This window comes from Lemur catta, chromosome 15 (assembly GCF_020740605.2).
Source record: "Lemur catta isolate mLemCat1 chromosome 15, mLemCat1.pri, whole genome shotgun sequence".
Lineage (NCBI taxonomy): Eukaryota > Metazoa > Chordata > Mammalia > Primates > Lemuridae > Lemur > Lemur catta.
In genome coordinates, this window is record NC_059142.1 from 51,137,280 (window position 1) to 51,144,987 (window position 7,708).

Genomic DNA, 7,708 nt, shown 5'->3' on the forward strand with positions numbered 1-7,708 from the left:
GAGCTTGCATTTTCTCAGCTCTAAAATGGGAATGGTAATAGTGTCTACTACATGAGCTGATGAAGGAATAAACGAGATTTCACAAACCAGCACAGTCTTCCACGTGGAATGATGCTTAAGCGAAGTTACTTCCTCTTGCTCTGAACAGTTGTAACCATTTTGTCCTGTTATGTCCCCAAATGTGAGTTTCTGTCCAAGTGTTGTGGAAGACAGAGAATGTCTCAGTTGCACAACGTCCTTTATGACTAAAAACTCAATAGAGGCTCTGCTTTCTGATGATCAGGGTCCCCAGGGTCACTTGGTTTACATGGCCACACGAGATGTCCATCTTTCTTAATCTGGACACATGGGGCAAGGTTTTCTCCAAAAGACACCTTGAGCCTCCTACCTCAGGGTCACTGCATGTAAGAATCAAGCTGCTTTTCTTGGTACTTGGACCCCGAGGCCCACTCCAGACCCACCAAATCAGAGTTCCTGGGAGTGGGTTGGCTGAAATCTGAATGTGGGTGAGCTCCCTAAACTGATTCTTATGCACACTAAATTTGGGGTTGAAAAAAGTTCCCCACTGGGGCCAGAGTGTACCTCCCTGCCAGCACCTAAAAGTCTACATGGACTTCATAGCAACGCATCATTTCTAAGGCCCCAGAATCAAAGGTTACCTATAACACTCCATTTCCAAACAGTGGGAAGAATCCCATAAAACAGCCCATCCTCCTAATACAGAACTAGTGGAAGGCTGTTCTGTCTTTTTGAGCCCATTCTCGTCACACGTGACCCCTCAACTGTCTCCTCCCTTGGGGCCTCCCTCCCCTTAACTCTTGTAGCCTCAATTTTTCCATTTGCTAAACTGTAGGCCTCAGTTTTCCCATTTGCCAAAAAGTGATAAACACCAAGTTTAGATTGGTGGAATGACCTACTGGTCCTGGCGTGTACACTGGGCACCTGCTGGCTTGAGGGGCACTGTGGGAGTATCCCCTGTCCCATCAATGGGTTGATCACCCTCCTCGGTACATAACAGGGGCCTCTGCAAAGCTAGTCCCTGTTGCCTCCTCACAGCACTGCAGTGAGGGTGGGATGGGGTGATGCGTGTAGGCTCCTGGTACCCAACAATGGCCCTTGACCAAGGAGCTTGTTAGAAATGCAGAACTCCACCCACCCCAGACCTACTGATTCAGGATCTGCATCTAGCAAGGTGCCCAGGTGGCTCCTTAGCATGTGAAAGTCTGAGATAGTCTGGCTTGGTGTTCAAATACCTCTTCCTACTTCCCACCTACTCCCTAACTGAGGGCTTATAAAACAAATGTTTCTCCAGGAAAGGATAGCCCATCTAAGTCTCCACTAAGAACTCTAGAAGTAGGGTGAGAGTAGAATCACGGAGAGTTCGAGAATTAGGGGTTTCAACAAGGTACTCACAGGTTGCCTTCATCATGCTGGATAACTTGGACAAGCTTACTACACAGCCTCGCAGCACAGTCCACACTTCCAAAAAAGGATGCTACAGCTCACAGAATTACATCCACTTATTTTGATGTTAAGATTGTGGTGAGTCATCAAATCAGGCTGAACCAATTAAGACAGCCCTGCTGGCACCACTGCACGTGGTTCTGGCAACACAGGGGCTGATCCAGTGAAAGCCCACAGGGGCAACAACCCATTGATGGAACAGGGGATATTCCCACAATGCCCCTGAAGTCAGCAGGTGCCCTCATTAGCATATGGCCGCTTCCAAAGCCCAACCTGCAGGAGGTGGCTATTCTATTTCCATTTACACTGAGGCTGCCTCCTAACTGCAGCTTTACCGCATTAGCCCTGCAGGGCTCAAAGGAAACAATTCAGAGAGATCTCATTCAGATTAACGTGTAAAATTTAATTAAGGAGGCCTGGGCTATCGCAAAGTTTAAAGCCATTTACTAAGCCTGGGAGCTACAGACTCCTCCCAGAGACTCCCGTATCTAGGGAGGCCAGGGCAGCCCTTTGATCATTAAGGGCTCAGAAAATCTCAGCTTGCATATTAAGGTCAGGAAATTATCTTTTCACTTTCCCCACTAAATGGACAAAGTATTCGTCTCATGAAAAAAAGAGCAATTCTGAAACTTCGAGAGAAAGCAAGGACCTCCAGAAGCCATTGGTGCAGGTCCTCATCTCAAAGTGGTTCTGTAACCAAATTTAATAACCAAAGGTACAAGGGAGACCAAATCTCTGTCCCCAAGGAACTCCAAGATAAACAGAGAGATAGACACAAGCCTCACAGATAAGTAAATGCAGTACAGTGTCTGGGAGACAAGAGAGGGAGATTAACTCACCCCTTGGGGGTATGCCAGGAAGGCTTCCCAGAGGAGGTGGCACTGCCTCCCTACCCCTCCCCGAAAGTGAGGGAATTATTCTTGCAAATAAAGGAATGAGAGAGTGTGGGGAGGAGCATTTCAGGCAGAAGGGTTCAGCTAGTTCTGAAATTTATAACAACGAAGCTTCTTTAGCCCAGCGTACCCCTCTGGAAGGTTCCCTCCTGCTTGATTCTATATGGAGTTGGAGAACTGGTCAACTTCCCTCCCCTAAAAACTCCAGATTGCAACTCCTTGAGGGCAGAGCTATGCTGCTTTTGGACTCCAGCGGTATCTCGAGGAGGAGCTGCTGGGCAAGTGTACGAGGCCTTTACAGCAGAGCTGGAGCCCTGAACACACGACCCCCCGGTCCCCGGCCCGTGTGAGCCACCCCTCGCCAGCTCTTCTTACCTCTAGAGAGACGTGTGATTTTTTTCCCATCCCTTTAAACCTCCTAGAATTAAGAGAGTGAGGCAGGATGAGTGGATTTACAGCCTCAAATGAATTTCAAGATGAATAAGAACAATCACAATTAAAATCAAATTTCTGAGAGAGGATTTGATCTCTTTCAAGGAGAGAGCGGGCCTGGCCTTGCCCACAGCCACACATGCTCCTTACTGGGGACTGAAGAGCTCGGATGCAGAGAGCCGGGAGCAAACATCTAGGGAATGCCACCACCTTTGAAGCCGATTTTGTGAAGGCTCTTCCGCCAGGTGCCACGGGAGACCGAACGCCGTTTTTAATTACTCGAGAACGCGTGAGAAGGGCCCCTCTTCTCAGATGTGCCTCTGCTGTGCTCCTCGCTCTTATTTCAGTCTTGTCTCCGGGCTCTCTCCGGCCCCTCGGGTGGAAGGACGACGCCAGCCGCTGCTTCTCCTGTGGCCGGGGTGAGGACACACGAGGGCTCTTAGGGGGTGGGAGGTGCAGAGATTTGCTCGTAGATGGTTAGAAAAAAACATAATAGCACCGAACCAGGAGCTTTCCACACTTTTGGTCTTTAATCTGTGACTCTCGAGGTAGATATTATTAGCTTTATTTTGTAGATGAGAAAACAAGCTCAGAGAGGTTATGAAACTGGCTCAAGGCCACACAGCGGGTGTGTGGAATTTAAGCCTGGGTCTTCTGAGCCCAAAGCCTGGCAGTTCCCTGTCTGCCCCCTTGGTGCAGGAGTCCTCAGAGGAGGCAGGGGGCATGCTCAGATGCTGAAGATGGAAGCTAGACTTGGCTCCCCATCAAGGAGTCCACGTCTTCCCCAACCTTCTGGAATATTCCTCAGACTCCCCTGCAATTTGGTAGGGTTTCTCTTAGTGTAGAAGCTGTGGCCGTCTTCCTCAGCTATTTCCTTATTTTGGTGACGTCAGAGTGAACCTAGCACAGGCCTGTTAAGAAATGTTCCGTGTTAATCTGGAAGAAGAGCTTCCTCCCTACTTCCCTCGCAGGAGGGGTTCCAGCTAGAGCCTGGAAAACCAGGGCAATGCTGTTGTCCCTCCAGGGACATCTGGAAATGTCTGCAGACATGTTTGGTTGTCACCTCTGGGCGGGTGGGTGCTAATGGCATCTAGTGGGCACAAGCCAGGGTGCTGCCAAGCGTCTCACAGTGCCCGGGGCAGCCCCACCACGAGGGCTGACCCAGCTCACAATAGCACCAGTGCTGTGGAGGAGAAGCCCCGCTGTGCAGGATGCTCACACGTGAGGGAAGAGGGGGAGCCCCTCTATTTCAGTGCCCTAGATCTATGGGACACTCACACCCCCAGGCAGAACCGGTGACCTCACTTCTGGGGAGGGGTAGGGAGGTGGCGCAAAATGAAAATGCTGGGCTTCTTGTAAAAAATGATTAAAATTTTCAAGAGGGCAGTTGCAGGGTGCCTAACCAGGCCCGTGGGAGTGCACGGGGTGCCCCCCCATGAAGCCGGAAAGAGCCTCCTTCTGGTCCTTGGAGCCTCCCAGTGTCCGGCCCTCGGAACTCGCTCTCGGACGTGAGTGGCTCCTCCAAGTCAGCCCCGGCCAGACACTGAGAGGGCAGTGCCCGCCGAGAACCTGCCATGGCACGCTCACCTTTCCTCCGAGGAGGAAAAAGTCACCTTTGACTGCCAGGAAATGGAGGCGCAGGGCAGAGCGGGCTGCCTGGGAGACGCGAGTCCTTCCTGGTCCTGCTGCTTCTCGGGAGGGACGAAGGGTCAATACGCCGGAGGGTTTTCAAGCACATAGCAATTAAGAGGAGGAGGAGAGAACAGAGAGAGGGAGGCTTCCAGCTTCCTGGATTTCCCCTGAAGCTGGTAGCCCCCAGGGCTGAATCTCGTGGCTGTCTCCTTGCTATCACCCCTCCCCTGCAGAGGGCTGCTCTGACCCCCACCCAGGAAAGCAGGGGACACAGACAGGGCTCACTCTGAGCGACAGATCCTGGAAATTGCCTTCTCTCCTTCCAGTCCCATCCTCAGCCCGACTCCCCGCACCCTCCAAATAAGCGAGCTCCCGCCACCGAGTCAATGATGCTGCCTTTGCTTTGCTCCATTTTTCTCAAACATTTTACAATTATATTATTCTGCTGTGCTGAGATTGTTTTTGCAAACCATTTCACATCCCTTTAGGGAAGAAGGGGGGCTGCAGGGAGGCAAGGGGGAGCCCACCACAAAGTGCCAGATCCCCCCTGGAATACGACGGAGGAGCCACGAGCCCTGCCTGGGCGGCACCCACGGCAGACAGCAGCAGAGATTTCCAGGGCCTCGGCTTCCCTTTCGGGGGTGCAAGGAGAAAGAGGAGAAGGAAAGCCCCAGGGGTGGGGGCTGCCTGCCCCCCAGATCACGATCACAGGCCACAGCCACCATTAGCTACAGCTCCTGTGGCTCGGATCTAATAAACGATAATTGGTATTTTAAACAGTTAAGTACCTCCTGTTTTCTAGTGTCCATATTGGGAGTCAGCAGGTAATCTAAGAGCAGGGACCCTGGACCTGGACTGTCTGGTTTGCATGCCAACTCTGCCACTTACTGACTGAGTTAGGCTCGCCGTGACTCAGTTTCCTTAAGTATAAAATGTGAGACCTGTCTGGTCAGGGTCGTTAGGAACAGCTTAACTTTTATAAAGTGCTCAGAACGGTGTCTGACATGTGGTAAGCACCAATGTGAGTAGTAGTTTAAAAAAATAAATGGCTAGATTTAATCCCCACGGCAACCCTAAGAGGTAGGTGCTGTTATCACCCACATTTATAGATGAGGACACTTGGAGCACAGAGAGGTCGAGACACATGCCCAGAGTCACACAGCCTGGATTCCAGCCCCAGCAGGCTGGCTCAGAGCCCAGGCTTCCGCTAGGACTGTGTGCGCTCTTGGAGGTGAGGATGCAGGTTGAGCACACAGGTACACGTGGGTGCTGGGGCCAAGTGTTCTGGTCCTGGCTTGCCCACCAACTAGCTTGGGCCCCAATTTCCTCACCTGAAGTCAAGCAGGTTCCTGATGTTGTGGACAGCTCTTTGAGCTGCTGTGACTCTAAAGAGGCCAGATGTTTCTAGTTGGTGTGCTGGCCCCAGGCTTGGCCTCCAGGATGCAGAGCAGAGTGGGTGCAGGTGGCAGCTTCTAGCCCGGCTGCCTGCACCTGCTGTCGGCCGTTACCGGATCACACAGCCAGGGCTGGTGACAGGACGGTGCAAAGGTGGTCTGAAGTGAATTTAATCACTGCTCTGGTGCCTGCCAGCCCTTGTCCAGTTAGGGCTTCTGCCTGCTTCTCTCTGATGTGACAGCCTGGACCCGCAAGGTGATGGGCTGCCCGGAGCACCCAAGATCTGGTCCCAGGACCGGCCTCTCCTGGACCCCCTGCTCCGAACTTCCATTCGCCTTCTGCACCTTTTGTAGGGGCCCCGGGGTGAGAGCCCAGGCTGGGAGAGCCCGCCTGGCATCTCGTAGTTTAGATAAGTCCTTGAAGCCGGCATTCAGGGGACGGGAAGGAGCCGGGCTACGGACCTCACCTTCCTGACCCTGTGGCCAAACACTCCTTCTCCTCCTCTTCCTCAGAGCCATTCAGAACAGAACCCCTGGTTGGCCCTGATGGTGCTTGGGGCGAGAGAGGGAGGGAGGGGTGTGGAGCAGAGATGGCCCCAGCCCTGTGCCCTGAGCTCCGCCCAGCACACACCCCACCTGCCCAGTCCCCGGCCTTCCAGGGCCTGCCCCAGGCTGGGCTGTGTCTGGTCTGGGTGAGCGGGAAGGTCCCCCATCCTCACAGTGGCTTCTCCCTGTGCACGCCTCACCGGCCACAGGTACAAGCCAGCCCCGGGCGGCCTCGACTCCAGACCTGCCCAGAGAAACACGCCACTCATCTGGGGAGCCCAGACTGACCAACGTGGAACGAGTCCCCAACAGCGTGTCCTGAACTTCTCAAGCTGCCTGTGCCAGGATCCCCTGGTGGGCCCTGCTGTTAAAGAGTACAGAGTCCTGGCCCCTACCCTGGACTTCAGGAAGCCAAATCTCTGTGGGGGGAGGGGCAGGTGGGCATCTGATTCTAATAAAGTCCCCCAGGGGACTCTTACCCGCTTTAAAGAAGTAGTTCTCACCCCGGCAGTACGTAGAGTCCCGTGGAAAGTGTAAACCATTTCCATGCCAGGGCCTCACCCCCAGACCAAGCAAACCAGGGGCTAAGCTTGGCATCGGGAATCAATATTCTTTAAAACGTGATTAAAATGCATGCCCAGGGTTGAGAACGATTGCTCCAGAGTTTGAGGACCACCAGCTGGTCTTACCCAGGAGAACAGGAAGCAGGAGAGCCAGTGTTGGGCCAGGTGGGTGGAGGGAAGACCCCATGATCCAGTCGACCCCCTCCGGCTGGCCAGGCCAGCTCTGCAGCGAGGCCCTGCTCCGGGAGCTGTGCAGATGCCCAGGAGAGCAGGTTTATGCAAATGAGGCAATTAGAGAACAGTATAAAAGAAGGGAACTTCTCAGAAAGAAACAGCTAGCAGAGCTTAAAGAAGGAGTGAACTCATTCAGCCAAGGCAGGAGCTGGGAGAAGTGGGAGGTCAAGGTCTGCAGTCTAGGCTAGGCGGGGGGAGAAGAGCCCTGAAGGAGGGGGCCATTCCTGCCCAGAGTCACCTTTGCGGTTTGGGAAGAGCTGGTGTTTGTTTTCTGGATGGGTGTTTGGATGAGAACAGGCCTGTGTGTGTCACAGAGGAGCCGGTGCCTCCCATCTGCAGCCTCAGCTGACGGCCTGGCTGCTGCATCCTGCGCTGAGTAAACAGGTGCATCCGATGCTCCCTCGCTCCCTCCCCCAGCTGCGAGTCCCTTTCCTGTCTTCTCTGTCCCCTCAAAGGCAACCTGCTCCCCCTCATGCTCTGTCCAGGGAACTGCTCCTCCCTCATCCTTTTTCTCCTGAGCTAATGAGTCATTGCCTGTGCACCTGCTCTT

The 7,708-nt window shown here is 53.4% G+C and overlaps 1 long non-coding RNA gene across 5 annotated transcripts; it reads right to left on the bottom strand.

Moving 5' to 3' along the window:
- Positions 1-3,296: 3,296 nt before the first annotated feature.
- Positions 3,297-7,427, bottom strand: LOC123650605. Of its 5 annotated transcripts, XR_006739432.1 has the most exons (4): positions 7,051-7,173; positions 5,753-5,947; positions 4,377-4,477; positions 3,297-3,700 (listed from the first exon to the last, which is right to left on the bottom strand). It is a non-coding gene; the product is annotated as an uncharacterized LOC123650605 (long non-coding RNA). The 5 variants fall into 5 exon arrangements; XR_006739434.1 differs by lacking the exons at positions 5,753-5,947; positions 7,051-7,173 and adding an exon at positions 7,397-7,427; XR_006739433.1 differs by lacking the exon at positions 5,753-5,947.
- Between the last annotated feature and the right edge of the window lie 281 nt (positions 7,428-7,708).